The sequence below is a fragment of the Mus pahari genome, chromosome 13 (assembly GCF_900095145.1).
Source record: "Mus pahari chromosome 13, PAHARI_EIJ_v1.1, whole genome shotgun sequence".
Classification (NCBI taxonomy): domain Eukaryota; kingdom Metazoa; phylum Chordata; class Mammalia; order Rodentia; family Muridae; genus Mus; species Mus pahari.
Window position 1 is genome coordinate 67179623 of NC_034602.1, and position 11042 is coordinate 67190664.

The 11042-nt window shown below is 42.9% G+C and overlaps 1 protein-coding gene across 1 annotated transcript in view; it reads right to left on the bottom strand.

Annotated features, from left to right (window-relative positions):
* Nucleotides 1–2022, bottom strand: part of Aasdh (aminoadipate-semialdehyde dehydrogenase) — a 29541-nt gene extending 27519 nt beyond the window's left edge. Inside the window, exons 1-2 of the mRNA XM_021210937.2 lie at nt 1980–2022; nt 875–1058 (exon numbers count right to left, since the gene is read on the bottom strand). The gene's annotated coding sequence lies outside the window, so the exon portion shown is untranslated. The remainder of the gene's footprint in view (nt 1–874; nt 1059–1979) is intronic.
* Between the last annotated feature and the right edge of the window lie 9020 nt (nt 2023–11042).

Sequence of the window (11042 nt, forward strand, 5' to 3'; positions counted from 1 at the left end):
GAAGGGAAGGGAAGGGAAGGGAAGGGAAGGGAAGGGAAGGGAAGGGAACGGAAGACGGAAGGAAGGAAAAGAAAAGAGAAAAAACAAAAAGCAAAAACTCCCCAAAAAAACAAAAAATCAGGCATGGTGGAGCATGCATTTAATCCCATCATATTAATCCCAGGCAGAGGCAAGTGGATCTCTGTAAGACCAACCTAATCTATATAAAGAGTTCTTAAACAGCCAGGGCTACACAGAGATCCAGTCTCAAAAAACTACAAACAAAAAATCACTAGGGATCAATGTTAACAAAAATATTGTAACTCCTAGTTTCCTTGACAACAAAGGAGACTTTCTTCTGAATCCTATTAACATATACCAAAGAAAAGTAAGATTTAACAAGTGTCATATTATTCCAATCCTTTACCTAGTCATACTTAAGTGGTTTACTTACTGATTCAGAATAGAATTAATCTTCAATTGTATCATTTAATTACCATCCAGCTGAGTTAAAGAAAAGGCCTTCAGAAACTCATAAGGTCAAAAAAGGATACAAAAAAATTGAAATGTGATTCCCAAGTATCAAATTTTAAAGAACAAGACTATTTTAATACTTATGGTATTTTTAAAATAAATATTTCCATAAATCTAACTTTTGTATACACAAAAGATGATTTTCCACAAATGGCCATTAAACAAATCATATGAACTACATACAGTATGTTCTGCAGGATATAGGGAACAAGTTTATTTTGTGATATAAAGTTATTGTAGTAGAGTATCTCCTGCTATTTTTGCCTATATAAGAACACAGAATACCCAAATAAATTTTGTTAAGCACCCAATTTTCCACATTAATGTATTATATATATTTTTACAAAAATCTAGTTTGGACCTGGGGATGTGTCTCAGGAGTTAAACCGGCCTTGTTCTTTCAGAAGACACAGGTTCCATACCAGCACCCAACTGGGGAGCCCAATACAGTCCACAGTTCCAGTTCTGGGTGATCCAGTAGCCTTTGTAGACACCAGGCACGAACATGGTGCACTTACATACATGCAGGTAAAACATCCCTATACCTAAAATTAAAAAAAAAAAAAAAAAAAAAAAGCACATGTGTAACCGCTATTTTCTCACAAGAAAATATAATCTACTAACATAATTCACAGCAGAATAACAAGACTATAACTTAGTTATTAAATGTCACTTTTATAACTACAAAACTCATCACACAAAATCTATAATTAAGGAGTTTTTCTACTTTGAATTTAAAAGTTCCCTGTGGCAAAATTCAGTCTTGTCCAGATTTTCATTTCAGCCATCGAATTTTCGTCTATGTCCCTGTCTTCTCTGTCCCCTTCCCCTCCCTTCAGATAGACTTGGGCCATCGAGATGAGTCAGTAGAGGAACTAACTTGCCATCACACCAGAAAACCTGAGTGTGATCACGGGACCCACATGATGGAAAGAGAACCCACTTCCGAAAAGTTCTTTTTGTTTCTTCAGCATGCTGCGCGCGCACACACACGCACGCGCGCGAGCTCTCTCTCTCTCTCTCTCTCTCTCTCACACACACACACACACACACACACACACACACACTTCAATTTTAAATAAAAAAAAAAAAAAAAACAGATGAGCCATGAAAAGGGATGATCCAGCTAGCAAATTTCGTGTTATAGCATTAAGATTAGCAGCTCGCTAGTGTACAACTGTAAACGAAGCCATTCAGTCACCAACAGATCCTGATCTTAAGGGCTCTCCCTATACTGGGCATTATATTGGTAAATTATCCGTCAGCATCTTATACGTATCATGCAGCCACCTTAGTTACAATGAACTTCGTGGATCACAAAAATCTCTCACTGGCTCTCGGGACCACGCTAGGAGGTGGCGCAGTAGGGGACCCAGGGGACCCAAACAGCCGCTCCAAGCCGGGGTCCAGAAGCCGGCCGGACCCGAGTGGGAACAGACAGCATCTCCCCGAGTCTCCCGCCCCACCTTCTCACGACAGCGAGTGGCGTGCACTTCCCAGCCCCGCCGCAGACGCCCAGCAGCCGTAAAGCGGACGTCTCTCGCGTCATCTGTGAGCGTCCGTGACGTCACGCCCGCATCGGGGGGCGGGCTCTCGCCGACGGGGCTCCGCCCAGACGTGGCGCACGGTCCTCCACCGCGTTTGCCTAGGCGGATTTGGGCCGTGTGGATTCAGCCCTGCCGTGCCTGCGTGTGCGTCTGCGTGAGTTTGCGTGTCCCGTGTGCCTGCGGGTGCCGACGGATTCCCCGGAGCATAGTCCCAGGTGGTTGTGAGCCACCACGTGGGGGCTGGGGACCTAGAAGGGACCTCTGCACAGCCAGTGAGCTCCCTGGACAGCAGAGCCATCCCTCCGAGACCCGGAGTCTCTTCGTTCCTAAAGTGCGGGTAGAAATATCCCAAAAGGCTGAAGCGAAGTAATCATCGCCAAATTGGCGAGTAAATTCGTCTTAGCCCCTCCACATCTTCTGGGAACAGGCTCAAGATTGGTTGCGACGGTCAGGGCAGCGGGAAGCCCCCTGTCAGAATGAAACTCAGCTCTAACTGGCGTCTGCAGCTGTTTACAGCACTTCCCGATGAGGAAACCCAAGCCCGTCTGAGGTCAACAGCGCTCCCTAAAGCCACTGTATGCCTGGATGTATGTTTTCCAGAGGGAACAATTAGTACAATAAATGGGAAGGGTCACAACTGTGCAGTTACTATGCCCTAGCAGAGAGGGAAGGAGAGGGGACTTTTGTCTCGGTTCCTGTTGGGAGGAGAGGTGGGAGCGGCTAAGCATCCATCTACATACAGTGCCTTAAAAAACAGGAGTGTGTCCTTATCTGCTGGATATCAGAAGCTCGTAAAGGTCCATGATTCACTGAAAAATGACAACCCGGACTCAAATAGTATGTAAACACAAGGTGCGTTGTATACTGTAGAAGTTCAGCATGGTGGGCTCTCCTCATTACAAAGAGAGTAAAACCAAGTGGGCTCGCGGGCTCCATTGAAAGCACATTGGAATTCCAGGGTAGGTGAGATTTATCTTACTTTATCTCTAGTCATTGTTACTGGGAAGTGTAGAAATCATTGCAGAGGAAGTCTGGAAACTGATGCTGACCCATTGTCCTTACCTCGGCTAGGTGGCGAGGCAGCCTCTGATAGCAGGGCAGTTTCCAACTAACTGCCTGAAACCTGTTTTTTTTTCTTGTTACTGACTTGCCTGGCCTTAGGCCCAGTCTCCTAAACTGCTCATTTGAAGCCTGGCTTTCTCATCTGTCGCACCAAACGGTGCAAGAAATACCGATTTGGAAACCACATTTTTCCTGTGTACTATGGGCATCTCCAAACACCTGTTTAAGTGTTGTATTTGTTCCCGTTAGCTTTCTATTGCTGTGATAAAACATGACCAAAAGCAACTTGGGGGAACCAAGATTTTTCAAAGCACTACCACTAACACAAGTCAGACCAGGAACTCAAGGCCAAACTCTGGAGGTAGGACCTGAAGCAGAGACTGTGGAGTAATGGTGGTTACTGGTTTGCTTAGCCAGCTTTCTCTTTCCTTTTTAAAAATTATTTTATGGGCTGGTGAGATGGCTCAGCGGGTAAGAGCACCAGACTGCTCTTCCAAAGGTGCAGAGTTCAAATCCCAGCAACCACATGTTGGTTCACAACCATCCTTAACAAGATCTGACTCCCTCTTCTGGAGTGTCTGAAGACACTACAGTGTCTTCACATACAGCTACAGTGTACTTACATATAATAAATAAAGTTAAATATATCTTAATTTTAAAAAAAAATTATTTTATGTGTATAGGTCTTTTAAGTGCATGTTTGTGCACCACAGGATACCTGGAGCAAGGCCACAAAACGATCTTATTAGGTAGTCTAGAATTGGAGTTACAGTTGTTGAGTCACCCTGCGGATACTGAGAATTAAACCTGGGCCCGCTGGAAGAGCAAGCCCACCTGCCCAGGGGTGCGATTGCCCACATCAGTCATTCAGCAAGAAGAATGCCCAGTGTGACGAAGCATTTCCTCAGTTGAGGTTCCCTCTTTCCATATGACTCGAGCTTGGGTCAGGTGGACAAAGAACTAGCCAACACACTTGTCTTTTCTCTCTCTAGAAAGAACACCATCTTTTATCTGTCCAGTGAACCTCTCCTCTTAGTCTCTTGTTCACGTCAATGCTCTGGTGTTCCAGCCGCTGGTCAGTGACATCAGAACCGCTGATTTTGAAGGTGGATCCCAATTCCTTATCCCTAGAGGCTTTCAAGCTTTTCCAGTCAGGGCCTGAAGTTTATTTACACTTAAAAAAATTTCTTCATCTTAGTTCAGATTTTGAACTGTTTTATCCAATGCTTTCCAGTATTTCACGGCTTTAAGGAATTCTTTAACTCACAAACTGAACTCATAACACCTCATCCTTCAGATGTCTGATTCCAGCGTGGTTGGTTTGTTTTGTTTTCTTCTCTTCTCAGTGTCGCCAAGTTGACCTGGAAGTTCAAGACCCTCCTCCCTTAGCCTCCCCATGTGCTCGGATTATAGGCCTGTATCAGACCCAATACTTCTTTCTCTTAGTGCAAGAATTTCTATCTAGGGATCTTAGCTTGGGTTAGTTTTTTTCCCAGTGATTAAGAATTTAAAAGACTGGAAATGAATCACAACAAACACCTTTTGTTAGAAGCCAAAGTATATACAGAGTATATGCATTCTCTCACTAGTTGAGAGGGGATTTTCAAAACCAAGTCCCCCTCACCCATTCTCCCTGAACATTTAAATATTTTTAGTGGTACAGGATGGGTCCCCCTCCCCTTATTTTGGATTGGCCAACTCCAACAAATAAGGTGCACACAAGCAGAGACATGTCCAGGACTGACCGTGGGCACGTCAGCAGAGAGGAAAAGATCACCAGGCTTTCATTGTGAATGAAGAAGCCATGGTCATTATCCATGGCCTCTTTTCCCATCTGTCTGCCTGATACGGGGCTTACCTACCGGATTGGCCAGTTTGTGTCAACTTGACACAAGCTGGAGTTATCACAGAGAAAAGAGCTCCAGGTGAGGAAATGCCTCCATGAGATCCAGCTGTAAGGCATTCTCTCAGTGATCAAGGGGGAAGGAACCATTGTGGGTGGTGCCATCCCTGGGCTGGTAGTCTTGGGTTCTGTAAGAAAACAAGCTGAGCAAGCGAGTAAGTAACATCCCTCCATGGCCTCTGCATCAGCTCCTGCTTCCTGACCCACTTGAGTTTGTCCTTACTTCCTTTGGTGATGAGCAGCAATGTGGAAAGTGTAAGCTGAATAAACCCTTTCCTCCCCAACTTGCTTCTTGGTCATGATGTTTGTGCAGGAGTAGAAACCCTGACTAAGACACCTACCTTCAATAATTTGTGCTTTCCCCTTTCCTTCCCAGTTGCTTCTTTTCTTTCTACTGGTTTTGCGCTATCTCATATTAAAGACACTCTTCTAGAGTGTAATAATCCATAATCATCCGTTCCTATTTTTTTTTTTTTTGACCAAGCCCACTCAGTCAGTCAACAGGTTCTCCAGAGCAGGAGTGAGGATAAAAAGGAGAAAAGGATAGACAACATTGTAGCATGACCCCAGTCCACTCTGAGACTGAGGACAAATTTAATTTTCCCAATCTGCTTTTTATACCATTTTAATTACATGCAAGTATTAAAGACTAGCAGTACAATAAGGAACTAAAACAAGGCAGTAAGCAAAGTCCAGTGACAGTTGTTTAAAAGGGCTTGTAATAATGACCAAAATACTTGAGCCCACTTCCTTGTCCAAGCCCAAAATCTTGCCTGAAGCCTACTTCTTTTGTTCCATCCTAAGATTAAAATTCCTGCCTTAACCTTCTGTTCCCTATTATAGCCTAAAGTTAGATTCTTGCGGAAGCTTACTTCCATGTCATGGCCAATGTCAGCACCCCAAAAGGCTCTCCACTTTTTTTTTTTAAAGATTTATTTATTTCATTTATATGAGTACCCTGTAGCTGTCTTCAGACACACCAGAAAAGGGCATCAAATCCCATTACAGATGTTTGTGAGCCACCATGTGGTTGCTAGGAATTGAACTCAGAACCACTGGAAGAGCAAGCAACCAGTGCTCTTAACCACTGAGCCATCCCTCCATCCCCCATTCCTATTTTAAAGTTTTCTAAAAATCAAGAAGGGTTGCAGAGGTGCATCTCAGTTCAGTATCTGTTGAATGCCGTCTCAGTTGATACAGCATGGGCAGATCTTGAACTCCAGGTACCAGTGCCTCAGCATCAGATGTGCGCCACACTTTTGACTAAACAAAAGTGTTCTGGGATGAGGTTCTTGAAACTGGAAAGTGTTAAATAGACTCAGGATGGAACAGAATGCAGGTTATTGTGGACTTACTGATAGCCTGTGGTCCTACCCAGAGCAAGACCTGCTGTTTTTTGGGAATCAATTCATAAGCATAAAGTTTATATAATTATTATCTGGCCATCCAAGCTATAATGTACCTGGTTTGTCACAAGCTAGAATCTTGATGATAAGTGTTGCAAGGCATCTTATAAGGTGACCCTCAAGACTGTGTACTGGAAAAACCTGTTGCTAGTGGTAGGGCTCAGCCCTAGCACACACCTTTAATCCAAGAGCTTTCTGTTTACTGTAAACAAGATTAAATAAAGTCAACCAGAGGTCAAGAGGTGGAGGCCACCATTGACAGGGAGTGAACATAGGAAGAGCGACCTTCAGTCGGAAGGGTTGTAAGATAGTGTGGAGGTGGGTGCTTTTCCGGCCTTTCTGAGTTAGCAGGCTTTCACCACAGCCATCTAGCTCCCGAGGCTTCATTTGTAAAATCTAATGTTTGAGATTTTGTTTTATAAACAGGCAAGCACATTCTTGCTGCAAAGCTGCATAGCTCTCAATGTTTTGTCTCCTTATGCTGGTAAAGTTGGCAGCAGGAGACCCGGTTACCTGGGAGAATTTGCTGGTTAGTGTGGTGAGATCTAGCTGAGTCTGAACACTGAGACAAAACATTTACTTTGGGCTCACTTACAGATTCAGTTTAGTCCAATATCATAAAGAGAAGCATGGAGGAGCTGAGAGTTCTACTCTTGATCCACAGGCAGAAAAAAGAACTGGCTTAAGCTTATGAGACCTCAAAGCCAGCTCTCCATGGATACACTTCCAACAAAGGCACACCTTCCAATAGTGCCACACCTTACCGGCCATGCACTGTCTAGGGGACAGCTCTTATCCAAACCACCACGCCCCAGGTTCCACAATGCCACACCCTTTATTGTGTCCAGCCCTAAGATGGTGATAAGTCTCAGTATATCAAGGCCTTGTTTCCACCCCATACGGCCACATTTTTAGCAGCAGCTAGAGCCTCCTCCAAGGCTCGATGAGCAATTTAAACCTCACTTCAGTGAGTCCTCTAACCCCTAGTTCATAAATCAGTTTTTATCCCCTCAGTTTTTGTGAAAAACATCTGTCAAGGCTGAGTATCCTTACATTATCTCGCCAGGTCTGTGAAGAATGCAAAGTCCTGACCACTCTATGTTCATGTTTTCAAAGTTGTTTGGGGTAATCAGCAGGGATATCTTCCTAAAGCAAAATGCAAGCCTGCTCCTACTTATCAAAAATTGGGAGGGATTACTTTGCTGTAACACACTCCCATTGTGTGCATACCTCTCTGGGCCTACCACCTCCCTAACCCCTGGGGAATCTGTTACAGTGGAAACTAGTGTAAAATTAACACTGTCTTGACCTAACACAATTCCCCTTCACCCAGGAAGCTCTAGTCTACTGCCCAGAAACAGGAACAACTATTATATAGCTTAAAACCAGTCCCTCTCCCATAGTGAATAACCTTATAATCCTTATATAACCTTAACAGTTATATTATGTCCAAGTCTACTTCCCAGTATTAAACAGTATTGTCCCAATTGCAGCCAGCTGTCAGAAGCCCTCTGCATATTCACACACTCCACCCATCTCATGGATTCTCTTCCCCCATTCTCCTCTCTCCCACTCTACTTCAATCTGTCACTTCTCACTCAGAAGTGAGCAGCATAGGCTGGTGAGATGGCTCAGCAGTTAAGAGCACTGACTGCTCTTCCAGAGGTCCTGAGTTCAAATCCCAGCAACCACATGGTGGCGCTCACAACCACCCATAATGAGATCTGAAGACAGCTACAGTGTACTTCCATATAATAAATGAATAAAATCTTTAAAAAAAAAAAAAGTGAGCAGCACTACTTACTTTTTAAACAATTTGGAAAATGGGTTTTCCAGTATGGAAAACAATCCAAGACAGCCAAGCTACAGGTTTCTAGTGAGTAGGTTAAGCCTATCACAAGCAGGAGCCCAAAAGCAGGCAGCAGATAGAGTGAGACCATCAGATCAGTCCAACCAGGCACAAACAGGATCCCAAGCAAGACTTACTAAGCCTATTCCACCAGAGGCCATTTTTTATTATGGGATACGCCCCGGGCTTCACTTTGGGGAGTAACTCACCCTCAGCTGTGTTCAGGGACATACCCTCTTTACTCACCGTCTGATCTCAAGGACACATTTTTCATTTTGGGGCTGTTTTGCTCTTCTCTCCTTTCTCAGAGCTGGAGCCCAGCCTGGCCCCAGAGGACAACTGGTCCTAGAAGACCTTCTTAAGACAAACTTGCTTAGGGAGCTGACAAGATGGCTCAGTGAGAAGGCACTTGCTGTACCAGAAAGCTCAAAAATCACCTATAGTCTGGGCGTGGTGGCACACGCCTTTAATCCCAGCACTTGGGAGGCAGAGGCAGGCAGATTTCTGAGTTCGAGGCCAGCCTGGTCTACAAAGTGAGTTCCAGGATAGCCAGGGCTATACAGAGAAACCCTGTCTCAAAAAACCAAAAATCACCTAACCCCCCCCCCAAGACTAAAAAAACCCAGATGTGGTGGGTGCATATCTTTAATCCATTCCAGAGCTCAGGAGGAAGCAGGCATATTTCTGAGTTTCAGTCTAGCTGGAGCATTCTATTGAGACCCTTACTCAAAAAAAAAAAAAAAAAAAAGGAAAAGAAAAAGAAGAAACAAAATTCTGCTTGGGTTTAAACTGGGAAGGCCAGAACCATGTTCTCAAGTAAGCTTGAACAGAACATGGCAATTTATTAATACAATGTATACTGAAAGACCCACAATGTGAGGACTCCCCCACATTCTGACTCAGGAGAGGCGACATCCCAAATCACTCATGAGAAACGGTCTTGGTCTTGATGCAAACTGCAAGAGGACTTTTATTCCAGGCATGCTCTGGGGCCCACCATCATATACAAGGGCGTAGATGACCATGGCACCCAGTAGCTGGGAGAGGGGGTAAAAGAAAAAGAAACAAAACACAACTCAAGGGAGTGGGGACAGGTTGTTGGAAAATACCAAAAATACCAGTTAAGAGTCACAAGTAAGTAGAAGTCATGAGAAAAATAACTGATAATTGTGTGATTGTTTCTCAAGATTATAGCGGGTTCCATGAAAGGTCAAGGTGACTTTCTTTGAACAAACACTCCCTGAACCCAGGAAGTGGGTGGGTGGAGCAATGTTGCTATCTGTTTTTATGATTAGCATGCCTTGGAGCATTGTGTCACGAAGGTTACATTCTCCAGCCTGGGCCCAAAGGCCTAGTTTTTTTGTTTTTTGTTTTTTTTAAAGATTTATTTATTATATGTAAGTACACTGTAGCTGTCTTCAGACACTCCAGAAGAGGGCGCCAGATTTCATTACAGATGGTTGTGAGCCACCATGTGGTTGCTGGGATTTGAACTCAGGACCTTTGGAAGAGCAGTCAGTGCTCTTAACCACTGAGCCATCTCTCCAGCCCTGATTTGTTCCTTTTATGTTTGGATCTTTCAGGCCCTCCAAATTACTTTGAACCATGAACCATGGTTCCATCATTTCCAAAAAAATTGTTCCACACGGTGTTGACTTAGACATTCTATTTCCCAATTACTCTACTGCCCTCCTACTTGGCATGTGTTTGCCCAGCTCAAGAGATGGACTATTTATTAAAATGCCTGAATCAGAGAAATAAGATCTCACCAGCTGGTGCCAGGTATGGAACGTAGTGCTGTCTTCATGTTGTGCACCATAATGTACTGATTACTACTATTTTTAAAAAGCACACATAAACTCATTTATTACATATATTTGCCACCAAAAAAAAAAAAAAATCAGACGCAAAAAAAAAAAATAATAAAAATAACAGAAAGTAGGCTTACATTAGTTTGGGACGTTGTGTTCAAACACATTTTTCATCTTTTCAGCATATAGTACTCTAGTTATATACATTTAAAGCAGATAAAACAAGGCTTGAAACTGGTAAAAAAAAAAGTGTTAATTTAATCCATATTCAGAAACTTGTAAAATAAAAGGATATAATGAAGAAATAATTAAGAAAGTTGTACAAACGACCTGGTTATTATTTCCCTTTATAAAAGTATTCCAATAAAACAAAATAAAAACTATGGAAAACACAAAAGTCAAATTAGAGATTTTGGTTGTAGTACCTTCCCTGAGTTTCTTTGTAAAACATCAAATTTAAATAAGGCCATTTAAAATTGACCTAAAGGCCTTACCCCTTCTCGCTGCCCCAGGAAATGCATTTAACATAAGAGGCTATACCTACTGAAATAGCTCCGGGGCTGTGAAATGCCAATCTGCCTGTGTCTATGCCACAGGATAACCTCAGACACTGCTGCACATGACCTTAAAGTACTAACATTTTATCTTGACCTGCCATTCTGTAACACATGATACTATATACCAAATGTAGACTAATAATTTCAGTTATTAATAAATATTATATTTCTAAGTGGGTTTGGAAAGTATATAGCAAATTTTGGCAACAATATAGAAATAATTATTTTTCCACGTGAAAAATCTTACACAAACAGGAGTTAGTAAATCACCTCAATCCATTAAATCTGCGTCATAAAAAAAATTTTAAATGTCACTATACCTACCTAACAAAGTAGAACAAACATGATTATGATGAGCTAACACTTGGGTACAGGCAATCTAATTCCCAAAACA